General features: G+C 40.7%; 1 protein-coding gene across 9 annotated transcripts in view; it reads right to left on the minus strand.

Annotated features, from left to right (window-relative positions):
• Positions 1-11807, minus strand: part of LOC143274021 (uncharacterized) — a 211603-nt gene that overhangs the window by 199019 nt on the left and 777 nt on the right. The window contains exon 1 of one of the 9 annotated variants that reach the window (XM_076575287.1): positions 165-2781. The exons of the other annotated variants lie outside the window; for them this stretch is intronic. The gene's annotated coding sequence lies outside the window, so the exon portion shown is untranslated. Of the gene's footprint in view, positions 1-164; positions 2782-11807 lie in introns of those variants that run through there. 9 annotated transcript variants of the gene reach the window in all.

Below are 11807 nucleotides of genomic sequence, written 5' to 3' on the forward strand. Positions count from 1 at the left end.
TCAAATTAGCAATCCTTGTAAGGCATCATTGCGAATGCCAGTCAGCAAGGCCAGAGAAGAAGGCAAGTACCATTGCATGGTTGCAATAGGGAAGCCCATTACCAGCCTCACACAGCATCTCTGGTACGTACTGCTTCAAAGCATGCATGCATGCATGTACTCACCACAGCAAAACAGGGTGGGGCCATCTTCAAGTGAACGGCAGTACTGTGGACTACTGAGCTCCAAGTGCAGGGATAACACGAGTGTCAACACAAGGTACATTCCAGGAGACAAATGTTCTGCCAAAGTTTACTTACAGCAATGCATCCCACTTTTGCAAACTGAAGCAAATTATTGAGGGGGAGGAGATAGTAGTGGGAATAGATATTAATATGAAAATGATTTTAATTAGAACATACGAATAGTTAGTAATCCCCTGAAATTATAATATGTAAATCATGATGTGTAGACATAGGATGTAGTCAACTTTCATTGTTGCGGAGTATCCACAAGAGAAGACAACTTGGACACAGGTTTAAGCCAATAGAATGTTTTTATTATCTGTCTAGAGATTAGCAAATACAATGGGTGTTCAGGATCCCACTGTAGCCATGAGCCTTTCTCAGGGTTAGCTCTTAAGTGTAGATGAAATCTAAATGGTCTTATTAAATAAGAAACGCAGAGCCAAATGCAGAGTTAAAAGCCCAAATGTTCAGAGAACTAGGGAAGCCTTTAGCTTACCAGTCACTGCTGTCCTTCCCCTCAGAGAGAGACCTTCTCCTGTGTGACCTGTCTTTTTATTGCCTTTCTGTTCTACCTTCTCATTGGTTTAAAACCCAACCACATGATTTCCTCATCACTGCCTGTCTATTCATACCTCCAGATCTCTATGGTTCATACTGAGATTAAAGGTTCGGGTCATGGCTTGGCTGTGTCCTTGAACACACAGAGACTCTGCTTGCCATGGGATTGGACTAAGGGGGTGTGCTACTACCATGGGACTTCTGCTAAATGGCTTGCTTTTAGCTCTGACCCCTAGGCAACTTTATCAACATACAAATAAAGTCACATTTCAGCACAAATAAAATATCACCATACTTAAGCACACACACACACAAAAAAAAAATCCTGGGCTGACATACTTCAATTAACAGGAACAGTTAGCAAGAGGTGGAACTGCAGAAGCCAAAAAGCTTTAGAGACTTTCTCAGAATTATGGACTTTGATGGATTAAGTTTTTGTTTTCATTTCGGCAGGTGGTGCTATCTATGTGCTGAGTTTTATGCCTTGAATGATACTTCCATTGTGGAGTCAGTTGTGCTAAAGTCTGGGGGCTTATTAAAGTCTGGGGGCCTGCTGCAATATGAGACACTCCCAGTACTCAAAGCTTATACCGCTCATATGATTTATATCTTACCTGACCTCACAGTGACAATCAAATGATCATTAATGTAAAGTATTTATCCCCTCTTATTTTTCAGAATTAGTATCAGGATTTTTAATGGGTGGCTTTGAAAGCTTTATTTATTATAAAATATAATAGACACATTTATGCCTTTTTAGACCACCATATCTCAGTAGAAAGTTATTTGAAAAAAATCAATACCAGAAGAGAAAGCAAAGGGAGTAGTTGCTGACCATGTCCCATATTCTAATTGAGTGTTTCTGGATGAGACCTGGCTTTATTCCTATGCTTGAGTTCTGCCATACCCCAATATATAATTAACAAAGTCGTCAGGATTTAGTCTGCCTTGGACAGCTTAATTTATACATACAGGGACATAAAATATGTATTATTTTAAAAGGACATCGTATGAGAGAGCATTGCTGTGATCCTGTAGAGCCATTATCAAGACCCTGAGTAGACTTTTCTCTGGCTCTGTGATCGTACAATTACCAAGATCACTAGGCAATGCCTGGAAAGCAGTTGCTGTGGTTCTGCAGAATACAAACATATCTCCTGTTTTCCCTAGAGAGGAAATGAGATGTACTATTAAAAGTAATGCATGCTCCTAACATAAGATATTAAAACACACAAACCTATCAGCAGAACACACAGGACTTGGAGAATTAGACCATGTTTAAATCTCATCCTGTAGAAATTCCTGCTCTTTTGTTTCTGACAATTGTCTCCACTTGATTTTCCACACTGGGTTCAGATGTTTCAGAATCCAAACAAGATACATGATTCAAGTACAGCCTTCCTCTGATCAAAATGGACAGAGAACTTCCTTGGCAATGAGGCATTCCTAGCTTCCCATCAGAAGCTCTGCTCCTCTCTGCAGGCTCTTGAGTGAGTTCTTCTATCATTTGTAACTAAATTTTTATTCTTTTAAAAACAAGGCATGGGAGGCAATATTAGACAAAAATTAAGTAAGATACCTCTTGCTACAGTGCTGGATTGGTCCCAGGTACACAGTAAGTGCATAGTGCTGGTCAGTTCCTTCTCTGGTACCCTGCTTAGAGCAAAAGTCAATTTTCATTATGTATTTGATTAGAATTTGCCTAATAATAATAATAATAATAATAATAATAATAATACATGGTGGTTATTGACTACTCACTAGGTCACAATCTGTTACAAGTTGTGTGATATACCACAATCAACCTATAAGGGAAAAGCTGGCGTTGCAGATAGTTATGAGCTGTGGAATGTGGGTTCTGGAAACTGAACTTTGGTCCTCTACAAAAGAAGTACACACTCTTCACCAAAAAGCCATCTCTTCAGCCCCTTCATATTCAGAAGGAAAGAAGGAAGGAAGGAAGGAAGGAAGGAAGGAGGGAGGGAGGGAGGGAGGGAGGGAGGGAGGGAGGGAGGGAGGGAAGGAAGGAAGGAAGGAAGGAAGGAAGGAAGGAAGGAAGGAAGGAAGGAAGGAAGGAAGGAAGGAAGGGACATGCTGGCTGACTTTATTTTTTAATGGCACAACCATATGCTGCCCACAAGAAATTCACCTCAGTAAACAAGTCTGAGACATACAATGACAGAAAGTGAAAGGATGACAAATAAACAATGGAATCCAAAGCAAGATGGGGCAGCTATGCCCATAACCAGTAAGACCGAACTCAAGCCAAATTCAGTTAGAAGAGAACATATCACTCATTTCCATATGAGGAGAAATCCTTCAAGGAATATTCAGAATCTGTATGTGTAATGAGACATTGTTTCTACACGTTTTTCAGTAAATCCCCCACCTTAGTGCCCATCAGAGATAAACACATGAAGATCATGTGATGCACAGGCATGGTGGAGTAGTTTTCAAGGGTATAGAAGAAAAGAATCTTGTCATTTCAGGAAAATGGATATGTAGGTAATTATGTTCATCAAATTGTAGGAGGAATAAACAATACAAAGGTGCCATGAAAACAAAATACAAACTTTGAAGTCAGGAGAAACGGAATGGGGAGAAGGAAGGATGGAAAGTGGAAGAATGTAGCATGAAGAGTGTTGGAAAGAAAACACGCCGTGTGGATGGGAAGGTCACAGTGAAAATGGGAGCTGTGTCTTTTCAGTTTCTGAACTCTTTCAGAATGTTCAGACATACACAAGACATGCTGGTTACATTAATTACTTCAGTGAGTACTCCCGGCCCCTTCTCTTGTGTGTACATTGGGGGTATGGAATGTGGTAGCAGTGAATATAATGGGTTAGTTCTTAAGGGAGGAAGATTATTCTGGCCAGAAAGTTGTCCTCTCAAAATCCCTATGCTGAAACCTCACTTCAGTGTCTGTATTTGTCCACAGAGCCACCAAAAGGGCTCCAAATAATCAGGACTCCTTAAGCAATATGGTCTGTCCCTACCGTAAGTCAACGGCAGCTAGCTACCAGCCAGCAAGTGAAGGAAGACACAAAAGAAACTCACCCTGTCAGACCGGTGTCTTTGACTCTCAGCCTCCAAACCATGAAAAAAAAAAAAAAAAAAAAAACCAACTCATTTCTCTGCTTCTTCAACTTTGTTACAGTCACACTAGAAAATAAATACCTCAGCCCATGGTTGAGGGGCTAATAAGGGTGAGAGCAGTCAGATCCTGGATTCTGACACATGTTGATGATTTGGGTCATTCCTCCCAATATTATGTGGGGCTAGATATGTATGTGGCAGAATAATTTTGTATGCCAAAGAGATTTCCTTGAAATAGTAGACTGTATGTGGGCAAGGGGTGTTAGGAGATGAATCTCTATTTAAAAGCAATGCTGAATTTTCAATTTACCTCTTGCCAAAAGGAAGTAAAAATCAAAAGAATACAGACAAGGATTTATTATTTTCTTCCTAAAGAAGAAAACTTAGGACATGGGACACCTAGGTGGTTCAGTGGCTAGAGGTTTTTGCCACCAAGGCTGATGGTTTATGTTTGATCCCCAAGACTCACATGGTGGAAGAAAAAGTTGACTCCACAAAGTTGTGCTCTAAGGTCCACACGCTCACATGCACACACCAAAATAAACAAAAAATGAAATTTAAAAAAATCTTAGGATGTAATATAGTATCAATGAAGTATTTCCAAGCTTAGGGCTAGGGATGAGCTTCATTCTAGAGTGTTTACCAAGACACAGGTCCCTGGGTTTGATCTCTTGTACCCCTTTGTGCGCTTAGCTTTCCTCTGGAGGTGGAAGTAGGAGGGCTAGATATTCAAGGTCATCTTCAACTACACAGCAACTTTGGGGCTAGCCTTGTTTACATGAGACCCAACTGCAGCACCACCACCCTCAACAATTTCAAACAATGTTTTGAAATATGTTTGTTATTAGTAGATAAATCAAATAATGATAATTTACTGTTGGATTTCAACAGGAAGAAATGAATTGAGTATAATATGATGTTAAGCCAAATCCTGTTTATTAAGTAACTTTAAAATACTTTATGCCACAAATGTGACTAACAAATGTATTTAAATACATTTGTTACTTATGTTTATTGTATGCAAACACATATTTCAAACCAGTTAAGTAAAGTAAAATTTAGAGTTTGGTACATAAGTTGTCAGAGGAGGAAGTGGTTTTGAAATTTTTCCAAACATTTGTATCTGATTTGGCTTAAATCCTCTTTATTTCTCACCTGATTATACTTTTAATTGCTTCTATAATTAAATGGTGACAATTGTTCTATAGTTCACAAGATGATTTAGAGAATTTGCTGGTCATCTATAGCAAGCTGTATTGAATAAGTACACAGGTGATACTGAATCACAAAAACATAAATGTAGCTCTTGTCAGGAAGCAGATCATTTCCTACTCCCCTGCTGTCCCTCCACTGCCCACTGAAAAGTTTGTGGAAATAATTCATCTGAAAATTTAGTTCTAATCTTCAAAAACCACATGAGGCCACACTGACAACTAATGCAATTGTATATAAATTTCCCAAGTAAGGGAGTCATTTGAGAAAGCCAAGGTTGGTTTTTAAACAATAACCTGGAACAGAAAGAGCGTTTAGTAAATTGATCCATTCTCTGCTGTCTCTGAGAACACGGGACAGAATAGCATCCCAAGTTCTGATGGCGTCAGGGTTTGCAAATTACATTACCCACCAGTGATCGAAGATCAGTGATAACTCACTAATCTAAATATAACTGACAGGCCAGAATTAGTGTAACTTCACGGCGATAGTTACAGAAATAAAGAACATTATTTTTTTTTTGTCCAAAGTTATGCTTTATATGCCTTATGCAGAAATTGTGAGTTCTATGCAAATATTCATAAAGTGAGGGCTAGTGTCACATATGAAACTATTTCAATGAGTATAACACAAAAGTTTATTGAGCCCAAAAATAGTAAGTCTAAATATTATACATTATAAATAGCATGTGTGACTATTCAAGAAAATATGTACCAGAATAAAGTTTTATATTTTCTACTAAAATTAAAATTGTAGTTAATTCTAAGTATTCTCATTCTTAAAACCTTTTCTGACACTTTTATTATCTTTAACTTGTCCATATATATTATATACAAACTCACATGTTACAGTTCTAATAAAATTCTCCTTTAATTGATAGGAAAAACATAAATTCAGAGGTCACATAGATGCAAAATATTTTTACAGTAATGAAACAAGAAGCAGTTTTCAAGATTGCCTGTGCTTAGGAGCTGTATCCAGAAGAACTGGAAGCTAGAGAGTTAGTACTGACCGCCCAGGACTGAGCCTCCTCTGTTGATGAGGCCTACACTGACCATGACCTGCAGTGGCAATCCTAAATGTTTAGCAATTAAATACAGGGTGCATCAGATTATTCTGGAAGAACCCTATAGATTGCACAGTATCCTATTTTTGTCTTGCCAGAGTTAAGGGGAGCCCACAGCCACAGCTGTCACTGGTTCTCCATCATAGAGCTGCTGAGTGCTGATGGGAATGGAGTCTCACAGTCGGCTGTGGAGACCTTACGTCCTGGAGGTATTGATGTAACACTTGGTTCACCACTCAGAACTTGTAGTTTTTCATGCCTTTCTCTGCTGTGGGCCTTTCCTGAAGACGTGTGGTTCGAGTTGAGCTAGAGTGAGCTAGAGCTATTATGATGGACACAAAACAAGCAACAAGAGCGACAGAAACAAGTAGTAGAATATAACAACAGTATCAGTCATGTTTTCTTTGGAGAAAGATCTGGGTCTGCTCACCCAGAGTCCAGCTTTATCTATTATTTTCTTCCTGCCATTGCCTTGTAAGAGTTTACATTTTGAATATCAGCTCATCATCAAATATGCAACTTGAACATACTTTATTCTACAGACTACTTTCCATTTTGATAACTTTCAGTTTGAAAGCTTTTTAGAGTGATATCCTGCCAGTGTGTACTTTTGATTTGTCCTCAGACTGTGGTGTGCTGTCTCAATTAACGTCAAAGTAAGTACCAAGGATGTCTCCCTCCATGTTCTTTACTAGGGATAAAGATGAGTTCAGATCTTATATTTAGATATTTCATCCTTTTGAACTGATATTTTGCAAACTGTAAGATAAAAAACCAACTTTATTCTTTTGGATGTGGGAATTCAATGTTCCCAGCAGTATCTATTTAATTTTGGGGTACCATTGCTGAAACTTAACTTGGTGTATTTGTTTACATTTGTTTCTAGATACTTTGTTGTTGCATCATGTAATGCACCGTACTGTTTTCACTGGCACAAGCCTATAACTTCCAATTGGAAGGTGCCAGGACACAACTTTGTTTCTATGCCCAATATTTATTAGTTGTGATGTTTACCCTTGCTGTCAACTGACTTGGTATAGAATCATGGGAGACAAAGGGATGTGTATTTCAGAGAGGAGCAGCTGATGGAGGAAGACCCATCCTGAATGCAGGTGGCAGGATCTACAGGCTGAAGGCCTGGATGCTGGAGAAGAGGAAAAGGCGACGCCATGGCAGCAGTGGTGCCACCTCACTGCCTCCCGGTGCCCCCAGCATCACCACGGCAGAGCTCTGCCCCCACTGCTAGGACTGGGCACCACTGGGCTACTTTGAGTAAAACTATGGAGGTAATGCAGACAAAGCTCTTGGGAGGTGTGTGGTGCTGGCTCCAGGCTCCAGGCTTGTTTTTATTAATAAGACCTTTAAAGATTCATGCTACATAACAATGCAGAAGTTTCTAGAATTCTTATGTTGAAAGGCCACAGTTACTTAATTTGAATCTAGTTAAAGCAGTCATTTTTTTTTCCTTATTCCTTTTATGAAATTAGGAGCAGCAATTATTGCAGATGAAATTTCAAATTCCAATCAAAATGCCTTAAGTTTGCTCAGTAAGCAGTCCTCTTTTACAGATGCACAAAATATAGAAATCCCCCCACAAAAAAGATGAAGGAAACAGTCATTGTAAAGACAGAAAAAGCACAGAATAAAAATGTCTACATTGAATAAGAACCCTTTGGCAAAGTATGAAATAGAATAATAACATAACATACTTATTTGAGAAAATATTTATTTTTGCTTTCCACAGAATAATTAAAAACATCAAATTTGTTGTTTTTGTTTTAATTCATATATTGGATGCTCATATAGAATTTTGGAAATGAGACTATCATTAAGATTATTAAATGAAAGTTACGATTTTGTAGAACCCATGAAAATATGTAACTAAATGTGAATTTAAATTAAATATGAAGTTAAATATCTCTCATCTTAAAAGCCAAAAGAATAAAAATTTTAGCATTTGAGAATTTTTTTTTTCACACTTAGAAGATTACAGTTTAAGCTCTTGGGTGACATTTGTGGAGTCTCTCTGGAGAATGTTCTGGAACACTTTGGGAAGGGCCTGCTCATCATCCCCACCCACAGCAGTGGCACATAGACCTCTGTGCTCTGACTCACTCTTTAGATCAGATGCCTCCACAGGTCAATAACTCCCCTCCCCTTTATTCAACGTTCATTCCCACGCTGCCACCCTGTAACTGTTGGTCCAACGTGAGACACACAGAGGCCCGAGGCGGCTCATCCTGGAAGGAAGCTCATTACTTCACTTCAAATACACTTCTTTTTTTTTAAGAGGCCACAAAATGTGAACTTCTGTTATAGCTGAGACTTATCACTTCAACTCCGACCTAAATCTAAGAGTGTCTCCACAAACCTACTTCCCAGAACCACACAGGAGCAAACTACACATTCCAGCACCGAGGAGAGGTGGTCACTGTATATGGTCAGAGCACAGTCCATGTGGGGTCATGGGAAGGTGCTCAGTTGGGGTTAATTATTAAATCCTTCTGTGCTAACTGTTAAATCCCAACTGTGCTAATCAGGTCTCCTCAATGAATTAGAGCCAAGTGAGGAGTCTGATGTAATGAGGAGCCACTTCTATTTTGTACGCTTCAGAGCAGTGTGAGGTGTTGGCCACAGCTCTGCCTCCATGATATCGGAGAGCAGGAAGGAAAGCAGACAGATGTTTATACTTGCGATCTCTAGCCGAATGGTCAGTTCTTAGCTTGCAGTGATTTGCTTCTGTATGGCAGGATGTTTAGTAATGGCAGGGAAAGACAGCACAGTTGCCATCTCCTGGTGCTGTTAGCATTTAACTGCTGAGGATCGGATGCCAAGGCAATCCCAGTCACCTAATTTCAAAACGTTCAGAGTCTAAGCTGAGAATCTTTAGAAAATAATCCCTAAAGCTTTTTTTTTTTCTTTTTCCGTTTCACAATGACTTGAAAATGCTTCCAACTTAAACTGGTTTAACTCAAAACGAATCACTAGGCAAGTCAGAAATCTGTTCGCCTATTTCCTGGCCAAGCAGGTCTCTGACTGACTCCTGCAGGAATTACAAAGTGTTCTTATTTTTAGTTCTTTCAATTAGATCCTAGGTCCTGCCCTGCCTAAAATTTTTCATGCACAGGGAGTAATGATCTAGGAGCTGAAGCTGGCTTTACCAGTGATCAACAAAAGCAAACTGAATTTCTATCCTATGTTTTCATAATAGCAATCTCATTTGCACCACTGAATTGTAAAAGAAGACTCCAAATAAGCTTTATAAAAGTGTTTTTTTTCCTATACCATTGAGTGTTTAAAATTGTAGGTCAGAGGGGGAAAAGTGTAAATCAATGGAAAATTATTTGTCATCACTGTTTGGCCCCACATCTGTTCCAAATCAACTCCATATTGGTCATTATGAGTCTTCAAATGTGAGAGCTTGAGATTTAGAAATAGCAAAGCACATGATTACAAAGTAAGACATACAATTTCTGTCCATTTCTAAGATCTCTGGCCAAGGCTGTATTCCATGATACCCAGTCAGGGCTTCACCATCCAAAATGTTCAAGTCAGCGTGGTGGCTTTCCATTTATTTTACAGATAGGTTTTCTTTACCATTTTCACTTTCTAACTTGGTTTTGCTCCAGAGTTCCCTCAAAAGAAGCCAAGAATTCCAGGATTTATATCTCTGCTGGGAAGAATTCTGGGACCTCAGAAGCAAATGATGGAAACCATGTAAAATCCTCTCAGATATGAACCCTCAGAAGGGTCCAGGTGAAAGCCGGCCATTACAAGCTGATAATTAGCAGAAATGCGCGGGGCAAGAGCAGCTACCTAGGTGCATTCTTGTGCTCCTTAATTGTGACAGACCTATGAATAACTCTAATACCCGCGCATCTATCCGTTCTGCTTTTATTTGGGTAGGTTCTGTAAGAGTTAATTGTTTTCTGATTATCGAATAGAAGCCGAGATAGAAACCAGAAACACGGAAAAGAAACTGGTTGCCTTTAAATAGAAGTGGCTCCAGTTTCAGTTTACAAGCCTGCCGGGTTGTTGTACATATTAAAATTGCCGCAGAGCTGAGTCCTGGGCCACAGAAATCCCCACCCCCCACCCCTCACCCCACTCCCCCGCGCGCACTGAGGATGTCAGTCTCTGGGGAAAGCAGTTAGGAAAAGATGCCTTTCAGTGGCTTGTACTCGAAGGTGCTGGCTCTCCCATCCTTGCATACAGTATCCTTAAACTTTGGCCCAACGCCAGAAGCTGATCCTTCTGCCTCTTTTCATTGGCGTCTAGTTTATCGATAGCGAAATAATACCGCATGGACCTAACGGGCCACGTAGTGGGAAGTCAGGTCTTCTAATACCTCGTTTGTCCTCGATAATTTTAGGCTTTATCCAGAGTGCACCGCCAAGAATGTTAAATGAAGTCCACGAGAGGAGAGCGTTCTCTAGGTTTCTGGCATCAGTATTAGCGGGAGGCTGCCATTCGACAATTATTTCCCTAGCACAGCAGACGGTAAAGAAAAATGTTTTCATTCATCCGCAAATGACTAACATTTTATTGATGTTTCGAAATGCGGCTGAATACTACCGCACTTTCAATTCCCGAGCGGGTTCTGAGAATTAAGCCTGAATACTAATCACCTCAGTAGTTCCTGCTGCAAACCCCGCGGTTAATTGCTGAGCCTCACAGGGAATCTTCTGCAGGGAGGTGATGTTGCTTAGAGGCTCCGGGATAATTCAGGCTGGGTGGTCTCGGGCGGTGGAAATTGCTAGCCCTACCCCATCTATCCTTAGACATCGTGATAAATAAAAATAAAAATTAAAAAGCCGCCCTGGGTACCACCGACAACTATGACTCCCTGCCTGCCTCGTCAAGAGCTCAGCTTGGGGAGGAAGCCGGATGGTGACCCCTGTAGAGATCATTGCTTCAGTGCGCTCTGCCGCGGGGCCCTGCTGGCGTTCAGAAAAAGGAGTTCAAATGAGCATCAGTCAAAGACGAACGTGTTTTTTTTTTTTTTTTTTTTTTTTTTTTTTTTTTTTTTTAATTCCGCTACAGGCGGAGGGTGGGGGAAGCCAGGTGGGGAGAGTCAGTTATTTCTAACTACCCATTCCCCCCACTTCCATTTTTGCTCCCAAACTCCTCACGGAGACTGGAGCCGCTGCCCTGGACTCAGATTCTCTCATTGATTTGCAAATCGCCGGGAAGAGATCTAGGAGGCTGAAAAATGAGTGCCAAAAGGGAAAAAAATTTAAAATAAATAAAACGAGTGGACTGTGGGGTGACTCCATGCCACGGACCCTGCTTTGCCCTGACCTGGGCGTCGGCTAGCAGGATGCTGCTTGGGGAGCTGAGGTTGCTGCTCAAAGAATGCGAGTCCACCCCAGCTGGGAGGTTGTTTAAAAAATACAACTGGGACTCCTTAGAGCCGAGGAATGTCTTGGCTTCACCCGAATGTGCGAGCCTTCCACCCAATAGGCTCAAATGGGTTAAACTGCCTCTTACATAACAGGACCGCCTAGCTCCACACAATTAAAACACTTGATTGCAGCCTTCTCCAACTCTGCATCCCAGCAAGGCCCGCCCATCCCTCCCAGTGCGCCTGCGTGCTGCGCGCGCCCCGGCCCTGCACGCGCCCTGCACACTCCATCTCCCTCTCACTC

This window comes from Peromyscus maniculatus, chromosome 6 (assembly GCF_049852395.1).
Source record: "Peromyscus maniculatus bairdii isolate BWxNUB_F1_BW_parent chromosome 6, HU_Pman_BW_mat_3.1, whole genome shotgun sequence".
Classification (NCBI taxonomy): Eukaryota; Metazoa; Chordata; class Mammalia; order Rodentia; family Cricetidae; genus Peromyscus; species Peromyscus maniculatus.